Genomic DNA, 19825 nt, shown 5'->3' with positions numbered 1-19825 from the left:
CTGCAGCTAACATGGTCTTCGTATTACGAAATTGCAACAGGCTGTTTCAGTTAACTAATTTAAAGGTAAAGTTGAGTCTATGGCTTTCCTGGAGGCTCTCATTTGACAGCAGCTCTCCATTAGGGATCCAGCTTTTTTTTTTCTGATGGACCAGTCACATGTGTTTTATTTGCATGTTGTCTAAACAAGCATAATAACTTCTGGGGGCATTTTCATTTCTGATGCGTAGTTGTACTGATGGAATATATCCATTAATACCAAACTGAATCGCTATCTTTAGAGATAGTTTTTCTTCCTCAGCCATCTTTTTACTGTTCAGCTGAAACTAGTCTTCCCAAAGAGGGGTGGAAAATGTCACCACTTATGACCAGGGCAAAATACAGCATCCAGTGGGATTCAGTGAGAAGTTATTGATGTGTAGCTGTTACTGCCATTCTTGCAAACACAAGGCAGATCGTGTCCAAGGGGTTGCCTCAGTTCTGTAAACAGGACAGAGGTCCAGGCTGAATAACCAGAAAAAGCAGAATAGCAGAAAGCGTTTCCTGAAAATAAAAAGACAACAGTTGTAGCTGAGCAAAGTGGCAAACGGTGTGATTTGCTGCTGCTGTCTCCTAGGCACTTCCCAACATCACTGCTTCTGTAACTTTGGCAATGAGATACTTGTATAGAAAGGGAAAAATTTTGAAATAAAATGCTCAAAAAATGGATATATATATATTTATATAGAACAGATACAAAATATCATAAGCCTGAATCTGGTCCCAAATGCAGATCTTAAAACTTAAGAAATTAGATTGGAGAATGGCCACTAAATCCTGTTATGGATGAAATATCCACAACTGAACAATACAAATGTGAGTTCTCAATTTGGAGGAAAGTTGAGGTTTGAAAAAAGTCAGCTTTTTTTTGTTTTTAAAGTTATTCATTTTCAAGTGTTCAGATTTGACTACAAGATTGCAGCTAAATTCCCAGTACAGTGGTAATTTAGTATTAATCCCTGTTAATTCACTGGCCATTTCATTACCCTTACTACTTTCATTAGCTCAGAACCTTTTATTTAAGAATTGCACAGATTTTACCATATTTAATTTACAGGAATTGAGGAGATGGGTGCAGTGGGAAAGATCTTGTTACAGAATATAGCAAACTGTTATGCAGCATCATGTAACACTTAGGCACTGTAATATAATTTAAGCAAAGTAATAGTGTGATATTACTTTATTATAAAATTTTAGAGCAAAATGAGTGTTGGATTATTTCACAGCAGACAGAAAATGTCATATAAGATATTGAGAAAATAAATATGTGCATTAATACCAAATTTTACTTTTGTGATATTCATGAAGTCATGGGAGTCTCTGTGCTGATTGTGCACTGGAATCAAGAATCACAACAAACAACTCCAACAGTTTCTGCAAACAACATTCCAGTGCCAAGTTCTGAGGTCTCATTTCACCCACTAATTACCAGAGACTTTTAACGGTTTTGTTTGAGAATTTATCCAAATATTGCAGCAGCATTCTCCCCATCACAGCTGCTGTGCTCCAGGCAGATGGACTACTTTAAAAGTTATACTTGTCCAATTAAATTCCAAAAGAAGCTTTAGAAAGCTAATCCTTTGTGTTTTAAATAAAAGTAAAAAGCCCTTAAGGGTTTTATGAGAGCTCTCCTTTGGCTGTACAGGCATTTGAGCTACATTCCTGCATTCTTAATTTGAAAATTGCTATTTTAACTCTGTTGATTTTTAGCTACCTTGTCATCCAATACTCTGGGTTTACTATGAGTTGTAATGAATATTTTAGTGCTGTTGTTTATATTCAATCAAGCTGAAAGGAAAAAAATATATAGCTAGGAATGTTCAAATATTTGGATTGAAAACCCAGACTGGTGAATTTCAGTGAGTTATAGGTGTCTGTGCTTGAGTTAACAAATCAGTTCAACATTGCCAATGACTAAGTTTAAATAACATTTTCCCTTGCCCAGCATCTTCATTCTTTCCTGACACAGCAATTTAAAGTTCTTGTTTTGCTCATCATTTGACATTGACTGAAGCAGGAAAAATTCTAAGGATCCATTTCATAGAAATGCTTTCAATTTATTTATTTATTTCACTCGTAAAGAAAAAATTAAGTCGGTTTTAAATTAATGTCCTGTAGTAATACTAACAGTTTTAGTAGAAAAAATTTACTGGGGTTTAATGTCCCATGGCTCCAGCTCTGCAGCCTCTTCCTGCCCATCCCTTCCCTGGGCACTGCCACAGTCCCAAGGCAGTGCCCTGTGCCTTGGCTGCTCGGCTCCATGAGCTCCATGGGTTTTTCCAGTCCCTCCATCCCCTGTTGGAGAAGAGCCCCGCGAGCTGTTGGATGTTATTTTTAAATGGTGCACATTTCATGCTCCTCTTTTCAGTGTTTTGAGTATGTGAATCTGACTGATGTTGCATTTTTTTTCTGTTTGGCTCGGCTGGTACTGTTAAAGAAAATCTTGACTTTTAAGGTCTCTGCATGCTTTGCACACACAATTCTTAGTGGTGGTAGTTCCTCTTCAGTGGAAACTTATCCTTGCTCCATTGAAATTGTATCCCAGGGTGTGTAGCCAGTGAACCCCTAAAAAACACTCAGGTGCAAAGCCTGCCCCCTCAAACAGCAATAAAACTGTTTTTCCACTCTGGGGATTGTGGGTCTAAGTTCTTAGAAATGCACACACAGCTTAGTCAGACTGCCAGGCAGAGGAAGTTTGACAAGACTTAGATATTTTTCTATATAATTTTTCTTCCACCTTTCCTGCCTCTGCCTTCCCAGTTTCTTCAACAGAGTCAAAAGTATTTTTTGGTTCATATTTCAGTTTAATGGCTGAAGCTGTGGGTAGAGAAGTGCAGTGGTAAGGATAAATGGAGATTACAGGGAATTGCATGGAATGAAAAACCATGCAGCAACAGACAGTGGGGATTTTGGAAGAGTGCAGATGTGTGGGTGGTGGTTCTGGGGTTTTCTGCAGTTTGTGGCAAAAGTTACTTATTTCACATGGTTTTCAAACTCTTCCAGCTGCAGTTCCACACCTTGATTTTTCATTTGACAAGTTTGTTCAAACAATAAATATTTTTCTTATAGTAAAAGTGTGACATATTTTAGAATTTTGTTTTTCCCTTATGCATGTTTTAAAAACAATATTCCTTGAAATTAAATGTTTGTACAGAACCTTTTCAATAAATAAAGGAACTAGGCAAAAGTTTGTGGGGCTTTCAACAGGAAGGTGATTAATGTAAATTGCCTTCCACTTTTGAGCATCCACACTTTAAATTTCCCAGCTCAATCTATGGAAGTGAGTTGGAACAAGGTGATTTTTAAGGTGCTGTCCAAAATAAACTGTTCTGATTCTGTGATAGGTGACAGCTGTAATAACTGTAAGATGATTTATTCAGACTCGACAGTTTTCTGTCATGTCTGATTTGTGGTTTGTCCTGTAGAAAACAGATTTTCCATGGTGCACATGTGATGGACATTTTCAGTTTAGAGAGGCAGCTTGCTGTATTTAATTATGGCTAGTGTTTGATAATCAGCTGCTTTCTAGGTGGGAGATTCTCAGGTTCTAAGAAATTTGTGTGACTCTCGCTTTCCCTTCATGTTGCAAATCTTTCCAGGGTTCCTAAACTGTTGCTGGGATCAGAGGCTGCCTGTGGGGGCTGCTGTGAACTCTGTGCTTGTCAGTGGCTGCAAACAGAGCTCTGCAAACACTGCAGAGCTCTCCTTCTATGCAGGTTCAATTTTCAAAACAAAAAACTAATATCTGAAATGCACCATTTTTAGTTAACAAGTCTGAATTAAGGCTTTAATTGTGTTGATTTGGATGTTGCTTTTGTTCCATTTCATTTTCTGTCTCCATCAGAAACTTCAGCAATAGCTTTTGGCCAAGCTGCTTAATTTAGTCATAACTCTTCTTTGCATAAAAGTCATGTTGGGTTTTTTCCCTCAAAATAATGAAAGATGTTGAGGATAAGTTTAGATATGCTTCTGAAATCCCTGGAGACTGCAGTGAAACATACATTACCAGCTAGCACAGAGGGCTAGAGATGGATTTGAAACCATTGGAATTGGATGATGCTGAAAATTACCTCTGTCCTTCTTTCCTGCAGAGGGAAATGGATGGAAATGTGCTCACAGTTCCAGAGGAACTGCATGCAAGGAGGCCTCTGAAGGGAATATTTTCAGATGAAAATGGGTGACAGTTGCAGAGCCTATAAAGTAGAAACAGTCCCCCAGAAGCGCAAATTTGCAGCTTATTGTGATGCACAGGAAAAACTGTCAGGGAACAGGAAAGATGAAACTGCTGAGAGTGATTTTTAAATGGCCTCTGTGTACAGGGGCCTGTTGTTGATCACAACAAGGAGTCTTATTGCTTTGGGTCCCACAGAATGCAGCACAAAGCTATTTATGAAAGTAAATGTGTTTATTATAGGAGATGGAGTAATTTGTGGAATATAGTTTTGTACCTGGAGTTTTCTCCAGTGCACAGCTTGTCTAGTGTAATATTCTTCTATTTCTTACTCTAATTTGGCAGTACACAGAATATCTGTTTCTGTTGGTGTGCATGGCCACAGAGGAGCTCTCTGGATGTCCCTGGATTTGCTTAGTTTTCCCCTCCAGCAGTGCTTTGGTAATGCTGAAGGAACTTTGCTTGAGCAAAAAGGACTGAAGAAGGCAAGAAGCTTTGTATAAATCCTGCTGGTGGGTTTTGTAAGCCACCTCCAGGTGGGATCAAGGTGGCTGGAGAAGAGCATCTAACAGAGATAAGGAATACAGGGTAGGATGGAAGTTTCTGTCCTCAGAAAGAGAACATTTCAGTGATGAAAGAGATTACAGGATTTTCTCTCTGATTAATTTTCCAGCAAAATCTGAAAATTACTTCAGGTTGGTGAGACTGGGTAGAGAAGAAGCTGTGATATTTACTGCAGCAGAAAATGGACTCAGCTAAGCAAGTTTTAGGGATGAAAATTGAGTGTGGTTTGCCTATGATTTGATTGAGATGATGCAATGCCATTCCACATGAAGTGCTGAAGATGCACTAAGAGATAAAACCATGATGATCTTATTTCTGAAATAACTTTCAGAACCATGGTACTTGAAATTCCTTTATTCTATTTTAATAAAAATAAAAGCTCTTTTCCTTTGAAAAGCTGATAGATTCCATTTGCTCTGTCAGAAAAAACAAAAGTCTTCATGGATTAGAAAGCATTTTTATCTCAGTATTTCTTCTGGAGCATATGCTGGGAATTGTTCATGCAAGGTTTAGTGTCAGGAGGTAAGATACAACTCTTTATTCACTTTGGAGGAAAGCATTTCAGTCACATACTTATATACAGACACAAGTTGCATTTTTTTTTCAGTGTTAGTTTGCAAAGATGAGTGTACTTAAAACTGAGAAATTTCTCTTGAAGAACTGCTTGAATGCCTACAGGGAGAGGGAAGTTATCCAATGTGACAGGCTGGTGAGCTGGAAAGTGTCCAAATAGCTGGTTCACAGCACAAAATTTCAGTGCTCTTCCTTGTATAACTCTTATCAGTTGAAAAAATATTGCTAAGTACTTGATGTTTGTATCAAAGTGTGCATGCATTTTACACTTTAGATTGTTGTAGGTTTATATTCAGGCTTAATAAAATGTTAACAGAGCTGTATGTAGATCTGCAGGTAACCTGTACAAGGCAGGTTTGCACCCTGTGCTGCCTCGCAGGCCTCAGCATATGGTTAGAGACAGATTAGTTCATTAAAATGACCTTTTGAACTTTCTCTTTGGTTGTTAATTATATTGACTACACCTGTTGGAACAGCAAAACTTACTATTTTTCCCCAAGTAGCAAACTTAAAAGCTGCATTTTCATGGTTCCCACTGCCCAGCACCTTTCTCCTGTTGAGACTGCTACAAGAAATAACATTTAAAACCAGTATAAAGTGCTTGCTAAAGACTGTGACTTCTATACTGGAGTTTTTTCCTCATTACAGTATTTATTTAATTCTAAAAAACAAGTTCTGAGTGTACTTGCTGCAGTCCTTTAGCTTTCAGTTGGTTTCTGGGTTTTTTTTCCAATAATTGTATCACTTCAGATCAAGAATGAAATGCAAAGCTGCATCCAAAAGTATTTAGCAGTCTGCTGTGCTGCAGCTGTGTGGGAAGCCTTGTAAGCACTGGGTGTTCAGTTATGATTCTTTAGGCTCTCCAGAACTTTTTTTGCTACTTCAGTAAGTGGGAGTTTCAGTAAATGTAAGGAGTCAACTGTTACTCTCACTTGTGGCACAAACCTGGGTATCTGGGGAAGCAGGGAGAGAAGAAACCATGCCAAGCTCTCACTGAAATCCATTGTCCCATGGCTTCTGTTCCCTGTGGAAGCACTGGAACCTGGGTGGGAACACTGTGCCAGCTCTCATCGTGGTAACAGGGCTGGAACTGATAATTGCATCCTGAGGGTTTTTTACCTGTGTTCCTCCAGAGCCGTGAATGACATCAGGAATGTGAGTAACTGGATATTTCACCCTCCAGAGATGTATTTTGTGTGCTCAGCTGAATGCACCTGGCTGTGCCTCTTCCCAGATGTCGGTTTTGAGAAATATTTTTGGTGTGGGGGAATTGAATTAGGGCAGCTCAGACTGGGTTAGCAGCAACTGGCTGACAGTAAGTGCAGGAGAGACTGGAATTGTGCTTATTGGCTTTGGCAGGGTGTCTGCAGAGACTGACACTTCCCACAGGTTCCCAAATTCTGGCACAAAAAGCTACAGGTGGAGGAGAAATGGAGGTTGGGCTACAAGGAGCTGGGGACTCCTCTGAGAAAATCTCTGCTCAGTTATGGCCACGGCTGTTTTCAGGGTCAGAGGAAGCTTTCCCAGGCTGTATCACCCTGCAGTGTAGTCTGCTCAGTCAGGCTGATGCCTTGACACATCTCCTTGGGAATGTTTGCAAAATGGAGCTGTGATATGATTGGCAATAAGGTTGGTAGTTCAGGTCCTTGTGTAGGTTCTGTTTCATACTATCCTCAACCTGTCGGGTGCCAGAATTATCCATTCTGGAGGGGGATTAGTGAAGAGAAGAGCAAGAGAGAAACCTCTGTTTATTTTGAGTCTCTGCTATAAGTAATTTTATATCAAAACACACCAGCCTGCTGATGTTGGAGAGTTCAGTCACATGTCTTTTGAGGGGTTGCAATCAAACAAAGAAGAATTGCATGATAAATCTTTGTTCTCTTCTTCTGGCTTTGCAATTGCAAATTTTAGTTCTGTTTCATATCATCAATAGTGAATAATATCATCATTAAGCAAATTCACAGTTCAGATTTATAAGACTTAAAAGTATGTGGTAAGAACACAACTCTGTGTATTTAACACCTCAGTAACTTCATGTTGCAATAGAATAATGGGAAGGAACAATCCAGGTGTGTTTTACTTGTGTCTGCTCTGTTGTGCAGTACTTCTCTCTAAATCCATGAGAAAGGCAGCAGGTTTATTCTCTTTTATGTGCATTGTATAGGTAGTTTTTAGAGCTGTGTTTCAAGTCTGCTTCACCAACTTATCCATAATTCTCTGTGACTTTATTCTGTCAATTTATACACCGCTTCTGCCCTCTATATTTAAACAGTCTGCAGCTTAATGTTGTTGGAGAGGTGCACAGATTGTTATTATGCAGGGCAGGTGCCTCTACTTTTGAATTGTGGCATCATTATTGCCTGACTACCTTTTCTAAAGGTGGAGAGAGCTTGCCTTTGAAAAGCCTTGCTTTTTGTGAGGAGAGGATTTGAAAGAATCCCACTTCAGTTAATTATTTATAGCCTGAAAAATAAGGTAGCCTTACAATTGCTCTCCAAGCTTGGCACCACTCCCCACATAAGGAGCACGAGGAAAATTGAAGTTTCTCTGCACTCATGCTTTGACAGAGACACCCATTCTAAGTTACAGCATTATTGCCATGTATAGCATTATTTTATATTATTAAAATATTTATGGCTAGATACTGTTTTTTCTTCAAAGCAAAAGAATAAAAATTCAGTCAAAACTTGTCCCACTGGGATAAGGCAAACAACTGGCTAATTTGTTCTTCACACTTTATTCAAATAATGTTCTTTTATTTTTACTTTTTTTTTTGGTCGTTACTGCTGGCTTGGGGCAGATTATGAAAGCTAAAATTGTCTCAGTACTAACAGGTACTGAGGAATGCTGGAAGATGGAATATTCAAAAAAATGCCAAGCAACTTTTTCTCCTGGTATTGAAAAGAAAATGTGTGTTTCTTCTTTATCCAAAGCTTGTACAGTTTCTCATGAAGTTGGGAACAGTCTGAGTTACAAAGGGACCAGACACTTGGCTGGAACTCAAATGCCCCTGATGACTGAAGGGCTTAGGTGACATCTTAAAAAACCTTAAAACTAAAAGGATAAATTTACAGGTTTTCTATCAACCTTGTAACTATTTGTTTCTCTATAGTCAGCTCTTAATATTGATAATATGTTTTATTTCTTAATATCCAAGAAATACTGATGAAATAGTTTCTTAAATCCCTAAATTCTCCATGTAGAGACTCTGCAGTCTGAGGTTGGAGAAGCCACAACACCCCCTGGTTAAGGGCTGAGATTCAGTAGCTGGGGGTCTTTGGCACAGAGCAGACCTCCTTTAGAAACAGAGAATGAAGGAAATTCTGTGAAACTGTGGGGTCTTAGGAGGAGGAACTGGTGCATGTAGTGAGATAATACTTATATTTGAAAGGAATTCAATCCCATGGCAGAAAAAGTGAGATGAGTGACACTTTATTTTGTGTTGAGATGGGAAAAGAGAGTGATGTGGTAACACATTAAAGTATCCCATAGATATATTTCTGTCCTGCTGGGCACATTTAGAATCATGGATCTTATGTCTGGTCTGTCCTGGAACGTGTCCAAAGAGCAAAGGTGCAATCGTGGTTTACAAAAATAAATCACAAAGTGTAGATAAACATTTCACTCTCCTCTTGGGAAAGGTGATGCTTCACCTTACTGAGTTTCTAAATGGCACCAGAGGGAGGGAGGTGACCCTTTGATGACCTACTCACTAAGGGGAAGATGAACATCTCTGGACACTCCAAGGGCTCTGAACCTTGCTGGAGAAATGAACAGCTTCTCTGGGCAACACAAGCTCATGTCCCAGTGATGTCAAGGGCAAAACAAAAGCCTGTTTGCTTCCTTGCCTTTCCCATTTCAGATATTTCTCAATATTGGTACCTTATAACTGATTTTTTATCTTGTATAAATTCAAATTTTATTTTTAGCTTACAACATTATGCTTAAATAGTCAGAGAAGTTAATAATCGATGATTTGCCCAATAAATCTGCAGTGTCCTGAGCTGTGTGGCACCTGCTTGTCACTCAGGGTTGGGGTTTTTGTTATTCAGTCTCTAGTGAGGCTGGCAGTTTGAAGATGTCCAGAAGTTCTATTTGGGAACTGCAATAAGCCTAACTAAAAAACTGCATGGAAATAAGTATCTTCAATAAATTTTTGTATGCTCAAATTATTTTTCCACCAGTGAGGGCAATTAATTTCAAAGAAGACAGGAGAGATGCAGCATTCTGTACAAATTAATAGAAACTTCAGTTCCTCATATGTTTTGAAATATGTGAAGTCCTTTGAAAGTAATATGTAAGTTAATTGCATAAGCAGATGAATATTTGCTTAAAGTCACTTTCCCTGTATTTTCTGATCCTCTTGTAAGCATAAAAATGCAGAATGGCCCAAGTAATTGAGTATTTTACGTGATTGCTCTTTTCTTCTCCAGCTAGAGATGATAGAGTCTCTGAAGTAGTTACATAACATGGAATATGGCCTGCCCTGTCTCAGGAACAAAGATGACCTTTCTTCTTTTTTGTATCCCTGGGATGATCTCCCAGAGCCTGTTAGTGAAATATCAGCAATTTTATAGAAGTTGCTTCCTTCCTTCATTATTCCACATGAGCACTGTGTTGCCTTAATGGCCCTGCAATGAGGTTATTTTCAGAAAACTGAAGTGTTTTTTCTTTTAAAGAATAATTTCACTGTAAAAGGTCTCATTGGGAATAGCTTCAGGTTTAATTTGGGTAAGTAGCAGTGTGATTCAAGCAAAATACTGCAATGTAAGCCTGTGTTATTAAGAAGGCGAGTAAAACATGAAGTTAGTAGGTGGGGTTGTGTCTCACTTCAGACATGACTGGAGATGCAGTTTTTCCAATGATTTCCAGAAGAAGTTAAACAAGAAACCAAATGACTACCTTACCACAAAGCTGAGCCAGGCAGACAACCCAGAAGCTGTTGGAGAGGCTTGTGTTAGGGTTAATATATATTGTGTTAGCTGCATAAAATCAGGTGTGTGTTTCAGGTTTTTGTTGGTTGGTTTGTCTTGTAAAATAAAATAAATAAAAAAACAAAACAACCCAACAACAACAAAACCAAACTAACAACTAAACACCTTTAAAAAATTGCTAGGACCCACAGAAATGTTGCCATGTGTAATCTGTCAAAACTGCTTTGTTATTCCCCTAAGTCCAGAAAAAGAGTTATGAGGCAGGCATGTCTGTCTGGCAGCCTGAGGGCATGTGTATCCTTGTATAATAGGAATCGACCTAATTCAGTGGGAATACCGTTTCCTTTTTTAAAAAAATAAATTTCATATGTTGGTAGAGATGTTTGTAATCCTGGTGCCACTTGTTTTGTGAAGAGCTTCCAGAAAATCACAGCATTCTCAGAGCTATTTCTGTTGCTATAATTAAGATTTTGTTAGCAGACTAACAAGGCTTATTTTGGTGCCCTTTGCGTGTCCCCAGGGTATCCCACTGGTTTGCACATCAGGCTGTTTCCCCATTAGCCTGTCTGGGAACACTGCTGTGCCCAAAACTGTGGGGACACACCGATACAGGGCTTGGAGGCAGCAGCAGGGAAATCAGCTGAACAAGGGCTGCCCATGCCCACATCCTGCACATTTACATTCCTCAGTTTCCTTGCCACCAAAGAACCTGCTCCCCACCCACTGCTGTGAAATCCTGGATGATGCTCTTCAATTCAGCAGAGTGCCAGTTCCTTTTTCTGGCTTCTCCCAAATCCCTGGGACCACATTACTGGTTTCCTGTTTTCATGCTTGGATGCTCTGTTCTTCCAGAGCATCTGTGCCTTGAGCTGCACAACCTGCTAGGGCCGACCTAATGTCCTGGAGCTCTCTAATTGCAGCACAGGCGGACAGAATTTTGTGATAATCTGGAAGGGTTAAGGGAGCTCCACTACTGCTCCTGTGTTTCAAATTCCCTCTTTCTCTACTGCCTTATTCATTCAGAATCAACTTATGAACAATATTAGTTCTCCTCTTATTCGGTTGTAAACTTTTTTTAATATATATAATTTAATATCTTTTTAATATATAAATTATTTGTAATTATTTGCTAAGTATTACCAAAATATTCTAATGTTTGTTGTATTTAACAGTCTTAGAGGTCAAGACCTTGTACCAAGACGAGATCAAATAAAAGACACTTTTACCTTGTGTGACTACAGTGCCATTTCAAAAAAGACAAATGGCCTTGATCTAGTAGTAAATGCTTTATTTTCATATTTTATAAATATAACAAAGACATCTTTATTTTAAGGGAAATACTTAAGAAAATAATATTCTCTATTACTGGATTCCTGACACTAAGCTCTGCAGCCTAGGAAATCTTGTTTTAAGATTTAAAATATTAGCAACTTCCTTTAAAACAAAGCAGAACAAGTTACTTTTTTTTTTTCTTCTAAATGAACATGCCTTGAAAACTGATAATAATCTAAATGGAAAATTTGATTCCAGTCCCCCCAGCTTCCCAGACTCTTGCCTTAATATGATAATGTTGCAGCCATAGTTTGGAGAGTCCTTGAGCAGGAACCACACAATAGATCACAAGATCCAGCTCTAGGAAGCTGTAATGGAACATCCAGCTCAATGGATGTTGACTTTGTTAGCTAATATGGGAAAACAATTCGTTTATAAAACCTACCATAAGGATGCTGTCAAGATATGAGATCTCTCTTCAAATATCTTGGAAGTCCTTTTGGCTGTGTGATGGTACAGCATCTACCAAATGCTTGTTCTGTCCCTCAGCTCTCTAGAACTAAAAGGACAGAAAACAACCTGCTTCACAACAGGTCCTTTGGTGGCAATTCAGGGGAGGACTAGAACAAAGATGACACTACCAACCATGATCTAAGAAGCTTTTCTGAACAGCTTCAGTAGCATAGTCCTGAAGCTGCTATTAAACCCAACAGCATTAATATGGAAAATACAGTGGAGGTGTAGGTTGTAATGCTTCTAATCATCACCTTTTCCCTGTGTTGTTAGATATGTACTGATGCTCCCACACACTCTGTATTGCAGTGACTAATAATAAAAATAAGAGGCTATAAGGCTGCTCAGGTGATGCAAACTCTAAATATCAGAGGCATAACAGATTATATTTCTCTGGCACTCTCATTGATCAAGTTTGCTTTTATATGATTGTGATTCTGCTTTTTGTTTGTTTCCTGTTAGGACTGCAGTTCCCTAACAAGTATCCACACTCATTATTTCTGTTTGCTCTGTCCAGGAGAAGTTGTTGGTACCCTTCCCTCTTAGCAAGGCACTGTATTTGAATGAAATCCTTGCTTAGAGATGAGGAAAAATAAATCTCTGCAAGTAGCCTTGAATATTTTGGCAGTAAAGCAACACAAAGAAGTGTCCTTTTGGCACACAGTCGTCATCCTCAAAAAGAGTTCAGATGGTCAGATGACATGGCACAACAAAATATTTGATAATTATGTTTGGGAAATTATTGAAAATTGTTTGAAGCCCAGTTTGTGTTTGGGAAGACCTGTTGTAACACAGTGCTGTTACATCAATACTCACCCTCTGAGGATGGTTTTTATGCTTGGGGTTTTTTAGGGAGCAATTTTAATTTCAGAATAAGGATGTAATTTTATGTCAGAGGGGTTTAATGCCAGGGGAGACGAAGTGCTGGCTTTTACCATCCTGGTGCATTTTCCAAACAGCCAAGAAGAGGAGTTCAGTTTTGTCCCATTGTGCTTTTAGGATTCAGAGGCTCCTGGATTGCACTGACTGAGCAAGCAAGGGACAGTCACACCCCTGATGGAGCCTAAGCCGGGGCACTCTGGAATTCTTTACCTTTTATGGGCTTTTGACTGGTTTTCCTTTTGCTCATTAAAAAAAAAAATGGAAGAAAAAACATGAGCTAAAATAATCCCTGATTTAGTTATTCAAAGAAATTTCAACTCTCATCTTCATTCTACTTATATTGTAAGTATATAATGAATCCAGCTCTTGGGCTGGTGCTAAGTTATTAAAGGAGTATTCCTTAATCTGCCAGAGCCCAGGGATAATGTGTTAGAATCTCCCTAAAAATACAGATATGCACAAATAATTGATGCAGACAATGCTATTTGGGAAATTTCTACCTGTATATTATTAGAGTATCAAGATTCTCTGTTCACCTTACATTAAAATTGAAATTCAACCAACTGGGACATAAGTGACATCCCTTGAAGAGACCCACACCTGAGGAGGATGCATAATTGGCTGTAGGTGGTGGATTGTAGATTGTGTCCATTGGCAGGACATTCTGTAATTCTTGGAGTTTTATCCTTTCATCTTTATACATGTGTTTCCACAGTGTTTTCTTTCATGGAGAATTCCCTATGCTTTCCATTAAGCAACTTTCCCAAGATTCAGTATGAAAAGCTCTCTTTAGAAAGATTTTGGGGTTTGCTATGAATTTTTTGGTTTTGCCTGTTATCTTGCTAACAAGACTCCAATATTTTTTTCAAGCTTAAAAGTGGAGCCCACTATTAGAAAACAATTAAAAAACTTAATAAAAGCCCCTACTGGCTATCATTTAAATATTAAAAGTATTTCAGATGCAAATTAAAACTGTTCTAATATTTGCTGGTTTCTATTAATCAATCCTAAGCAAACACTGTGGGTAGATTGGTTAGTGTAATGGATGTAATTTATTGGAAAATATTATTTTTATTGGGCCTTATTTTCTACATGAGATCAATTTAAAAGTAAAGAAGGAAGTTTCTGGAGTGAAATCACTTTCAACAGTTTTAAGCCTAACAATTGTGCTAAAGCTTTGTTTTAGCCATTCACAAATATATTTCATTAGTCTCATCTCTGATCAAGTAGTTGAAATTTAATTTAATTTTTCTGTCTTCAGTAAGTGCAGCTGAAAAAGAACAAAATCAAATGGAGTGATATAGTTCTGGGAATACAGGAGATGGCTCTGTTTCGTTTTAAGGAAGTGAATCATCATCCAAGACATTTGTCTTCACATTGTGTAAATTTAAAGTACATGGCTTAGCAATAAAAGATGCTACTGCACTTTGAAGAGCTTGGATTGCTCAGTTTTTGACCCCAGGGTTGCTCTCCCTCGCAGCTGCTCTGTTCTGCAGTCTCCTGTTGCAGCCCTGGCTGGGTTGGTTGCTGCTGTTCTATATTGCACCTCAGGGCAGGGAACCCTTCCGCCAGCCCCTCTGTCACCTCCTGCAAGTTCCCAAGCTGCTTTCCAGTCCTCTCAATTGGAAGAGATTGGCCAATCTTTGCACAGTGAATAAGCCATGGGTGGTATCTGGAATCTGATTCCTCGCCTGTGCTTGGTGTGCAGTTCCACTGTTTGTCATCGTCTCTAACTGGGAAGGAGTGCACTGGGACACTGGGCAGGACCAGCCACGCTCTGCCTGCTTGGCTGCCCATCTGCTGTAGTGCCATCAGGGCAATGCAGCAGCACTGGCAGTCAGAAATCAGGGAAATGAGCAGCCTGAGAGCCCCGGCACACTGGGGTGTCTCAGTGCAAGCTCATGTACCAGGGCAGGAAGGTCCTTCTGGCCTGCAGGAGCAGGCTCAGGAGATTGTGGGGATGCAGAGGAGGAGGGAAAAGCTGCACAGACCCCAGCAGGCAAAGGATGGGAGATTTCATCTGCTAGAGCAGAGCTGAGGTCAGGAGTGTGGCAGCAGTGCTTAAGTGAGGAGGTGAAACAGCTCCTTTTTTTGGTTTTGTTTTTTTTTTCCCCTTTGATAACTGTGTTCTGGACTAGTTCAGTTTCCAAGCAATGATTGCTCATTCCAGATCACAGCACCATAGAAGAATTACAGAATATTCTGGATTGAAAGGGACTCACAGGGATCATTGGGTTCAACTCTTTAGGGAATTGGCCATCCAGATATTAATCCCACAACCTGGGCATTATTAGCACCATGTTCTGACCAGCTGAGCTCAGCTCAGTGCCTTCTGACCTAATTTATTATTGTTGTTCATAATTTATTTGTAAATATGCTTTGAAGATGAACATAAAGTTAATATTACGGGAAAAGTAGGAAATTACACAACTGTGTTTGAACACAGACTTCAGCAGAAATTAAATCAATTACAGTGGAGTGTTCATATCAACCAGAGACAGTAGCAGAAATTCTGGAGAGGATTTATGGCACAAAACCAGCCAAACAACAAAACCCAGCAGCAGAAAAAACATTGCAGAGAATGAAAAATCTTCCTTTTTGGAATATTGCTGGAAAATCAGTACGACATTAAAAATAATTCTGTATTAAAAAAACAAGGATGGTAAAGGACACACTCCATGAAAATCAAGCTCCTTTTATGTCCTACCATGAACCATTGTTTTATTGCTTTTATCTATGTGTGGCAAAGTCTTGAATGAAATAATACTGAAATTGTTGTGTTTGTCTAACTTGTAACATACCTTAAAATCACACAGAGCAGCTGCAGTTACTCTCTCCTTGTGTTACAGAATTGTTCTGTATTATTCTACCTGGTAGTCTGTTACTTTTATAGTTGTGCATCCTTTTAGCTAAGTCTTGTGAATGTAAAGGAAATGGTAGAACAAGCTAAAACAGCCCAGCATGTTTTCAGTCAGAAATGCAAGGCTGTCAGTGAGATGCAGAAGCAGGATGCTGTTCAGTCAGCTATAAAACACAAGGAGACAGAACCAATGAACATAAAAATGGAAAATTAAAAACTAAGAGTAGATGAATGCTACTGTAAGTGAATTGTGAGCACCACGTGCTCATCGGCAGGCTCCAAGTCTGTATGGATTAGGAGCTATTCTCCATTTCACACGTGATGGATACTCGAGGTTGTTGCATAGCAGCCTGTCCTAATGTTTATGTATTTGTGCCTTTCCAGCTCGAAACACTACATTTTAGGACTGCACATGCATTGGCAGGGACATCTATTTCTGGAAAGAAACAGCACTACTGCATTAGCAATTCACTTGAAATTCTGCTTATTTTTCCTTTCAGACTGGTATTGTTTAGTATTTGCATAATATGATCAAGATGTTTGTCTCAACTTCTACATATGCCACAGTTCTCAAAGTTTAATGGGGTTTTCTGAGGAACTTTGGCTTCAAGTTACTGTAGTTCTTTGTGGCATCACTGAGCATCTTCCATACGTGTTTTCGTGTTGCTCTTTAGCTCATGACAAGGAACAGCTGTGATGACTCAATGATTCTGTGAAGACAGTATTTTTGGAGACATTCTCAATAACAGACTTGTGGTACAACATAAATATTGAAGATTTTTAACACTTGATTAAAATAGGCGATTGATTAGTTTTTCTTTAATTACACTCAAGATGAAATATTTCTCACTTTTCCTCCAGAAAAATGGTTGTACTTATTTCTGAACAAAAAAAACAAACAAAAAAAAAAACAATCAAAACAGAACTCTTTGGCCCAATGAAATTTTTGGCCACTCTCTTTATGTGCATGATTTTTACAATTACTGTTTCTAACATGCAATGAATTTAGAAACTTCTGGCTTATCCTAAAAGGAAGTTCAGAATTAAATCTACTCTATGATTGCTGCAAACACCACAAGAATGCTGGGTTGTTTGAATAAGTTTCTTTGCCCCATACAGAAAGCCATGTGTTAATCAAACATGAACCGTCATCAGTGTGGGGTCACAGGCTGTGAGGATGGTGCAGAGCCCCCTTACCTCCCCCTGTGAGGACGAGCAAAATGAGCATGTCCATGTGGTTTTGTGTTTACACTCAGGCTCTGTGCTGGTAAAATGCTCTGTTAATGAGGGTAAATGCTACTTAAGTGCCTACATTAAATAAATACCTCCCTGAGTCCTTCCAGAAGTGCATCTGCATGAGGGTTGCCTACCCCGCAGCCACTGAAACCCTTCTACTAGATTAGATCAAAATGTAGCTTCATTCCATGTTATTTCTGTTGTTTTTCCAGTGCATTTGCCTCATCCTTGTGCTGCTGCTCTATTTGAAGTTACTACGGCAACCTGTCACCATCTGCTATTATAAAGTGTGCTGGGCTTCAGTTGCTAGGTGTTGAAGTTTGTCATCTTACTCATATGATCCTGATGTTCCTCAGCTGTTTCTTTTCCTGTTCATGTTGCATCCACAGCTAATCTGCACTTTTTCAGCAGTGCAAGAGATTCCACATCTTCCTGCTTGACCTTAGGAAGCCCTGTTTGTTTTTTCTGTAAAAGTCTGCAATTCCTTTTGGTGTACTTTGTATATACTCAAATCAAATGACATCTCTTTCACCTTACCCACTACCTTGCAGTGTTTATACTAAAGCCAGCACTTTATTTCATTTATATATGGCATTAATAATGGGGGGTTTTAAGTGGACAGAGAATTTGAAGGTTTCCTGGACATTTCTTCCTCTGTTTCATTTTCATTTGACACCTATTTACTCGTGTTCCTGCTCCTTACAGCAGAGCAGCATTCATACTATTAATTGCCCTATTTCTTTGCACCTTTTTTTAAGTCTGTCTGAAAATCGGATAATTTAAAAAAATAGAATTCAGTGCTGTTTCTGTTTTGGGTTCTTTTGTGTTCATAAGGAAATTAATATATTGAAGTTGGGGAATATATTATTAGAGCATGCATATTTTATTACAGTCGTGCAGAATTATTCCTGGGTTTTTTTCTGTTCATATTGTCTCAGCATTAAAGTGTTTACTTTGATACATTTGTTTTTTATATATTTGACCTAGTTCTAATCAATGTTTTCTGCTGTAATTCACAGGCTAAATCCTAACAACTTGAGCACAGCTAAAATGATTTGCTAGCATTCTACCTGAACTTCACCTTGTCAGCTACAACCTTTTGTATCCTATTCTGTTCTAACCTATTCTATCTATTCAATCCCTGTGTACGACATTTGACTTAATGAAATCAGTTTTTTGATAGACTATTGTGTGATTCTGAATTCCTTCTGCCCATCCTGTGGACACACAGGCTGTGGCCAGGCACAAGAGCTGGTTTTGTGCAGAACTAACTGTTCACAGGCAGCTTGTGCTCTTTGCACACTCCAGTAAGAGGTACTTAAAATCCCGGAGGAGAATTTCAGTGAATGCAGAGAGGTATTTGCAGGTTTGATCACAGCTGTGGAGAGCCCTGAGTTACCTTTCAGTTCTGCCAGGGCGAGTGGCAGTGCTGGGGGTGCAGGGGCACTTGAGAGAGCTGAGGCTGCCTCTGAGAAGCGAATAGTTATTGCTGCCATTTGGGGATTAGGAGGGAGGGGCAAGCTTTAAACCTATAAAGATGCTAGCAGATGATTTCTGATAGTTGTGATTGCTGGCAAGAAAATTATTAAAGATCAAACAGTATTTGTATTTCCCTGCTTTACAGTTACACAGAAAGGATGGAAGAAGTTTTTGCAGCAAACCGTCTTTACTGACACCTTTTTTATTATCATTCAGTCCACCTGATGTGAATTTGACAGGTTTAATATGAGGTCCTGGCCAGCAAGATCTTTGCTTATGGCTCTTTTCAAGGCATATCATCTGGTAAATTTAAAATCACCATACCCAGTCACTAAGGCATTTGTGCTGTACCACAATCACAGACATAGCTAGGCACATTTTTGAAGTTGGTTTTAACAAAAGAAATAACCTTCTTAAAGTCTTTTTGCCCTTAAGCATCATAATATGTTTATACACTGCTTGTGAAGAAATGCTGCTTATTTCAAGCAGTGATTATTTAACTTGAGTCTAGAAAGACATTCAGTGGTGAATGCTTAACTGCTAAAAATACAAGCTGCTTTTCGTGTCAATTCTCTAACTTCTGCTGGTAATCTTTTTTCAAAATCGAGACATGAGAAGAAAACCCCACACAATTTCAGTACCGAATCCTTTGCAATTCATTATTCCCTTCAGCTATGCATTTAACACCCCAGCAAAGATGTGTCTGCTCCAGAACTGTAAAAGTGAAGTACTACTGCAGGAAATCCAGCATTTCTTTTAGAAGAGCATCAGTACCCGAGAACACACGATTTCTTACCTGAAAGCTTTTGGTTTACCTGCAGAAAATGAGTCTTCTTAGCCTTAAAAAGTAGGCAAGGCTCTCACTAGCACTTAAGGTTACTCCAAAAGAAGGTACGATAGGTCCTTTAGGTTGTAATTTCACTCTTTGTATGCAAGAGGTGAGCTGGGTCTGCTCGCGTAGGAATAAATAAATAAAGCCCAGCAGCACGAACCGGAGAGCAGCTCTTGGAGGGAAGCACAAGACCTCTAGTGGTCACAGGCAGAGCTGAGCAGGGACTGTTCCTGCTCTGGAATGGGGACAAAATGGTTGGGTGCCGCTCTGATGGAGCAGCGGGACACAGCGAGCCCGAGCGGCACCGAGCATCCCAGCGGCACCGAGCATCCCAGCGGCACCCAGCATCCCAGAGGCACCGAGCATCCCAGCGGCACCGAGCATCCCAGCGGCACCGAGCATCCCAGCGGCACCGAGCATCCCAGCGGCACCGAGCATCCCAGCGGCACCGGGCATCCCAGCGGCACCCAG

At 39.4% G+C, this 19825-nt stretch overlaps 1 protein-coding gene and 1 long non-coding RNA gene across 3 annotated transcripts in view; one reads left to right on the top strand and one right to left on the bottom strand.

Annotated features, from left to right (window-relative positions):
• DOCK2 (dedicator of cytokinesis 2) overlaps positions 1–19825 on the top strand; it is a 157772-nt gene that overhangs the window by 76474 nt on the left and 61473 nt on the right. The window lies entirely within an intron of this gene.
• Positions 274–19658, bottom strand: LOC137482942 (uncharacterized). Its single transcript, XR_011004281.1, has 2 exons — positions 19319–19658; positions 274–542 (listed from the first exon to the last, which is right to left on the bottom strand). It is a non-coding gene; the product is annotated as an uncharacterized lncRNA (long non-coding RNA).

Source organism: Anomalospiza imberbis, chromosome 15 (assembly GCF_031753505.1).
Source record: "Anomalospiza imberbis isolate Cuckoo-Finch-1a 21T00152 chromosome 15, ASM3175350v1, whole genome shotgun sequence".
Taxonomy (NCBI): Eukaryota; Metazoa; Chordata; class Aves; order Passeriformes; family Viduidae; genus Anomalospiza; species Anomalospiza imberbis.
Note: the sequence above shows the minus strand (reverse complement) of the source record. Positions and strands in the feature narration are given on the sequence as shown.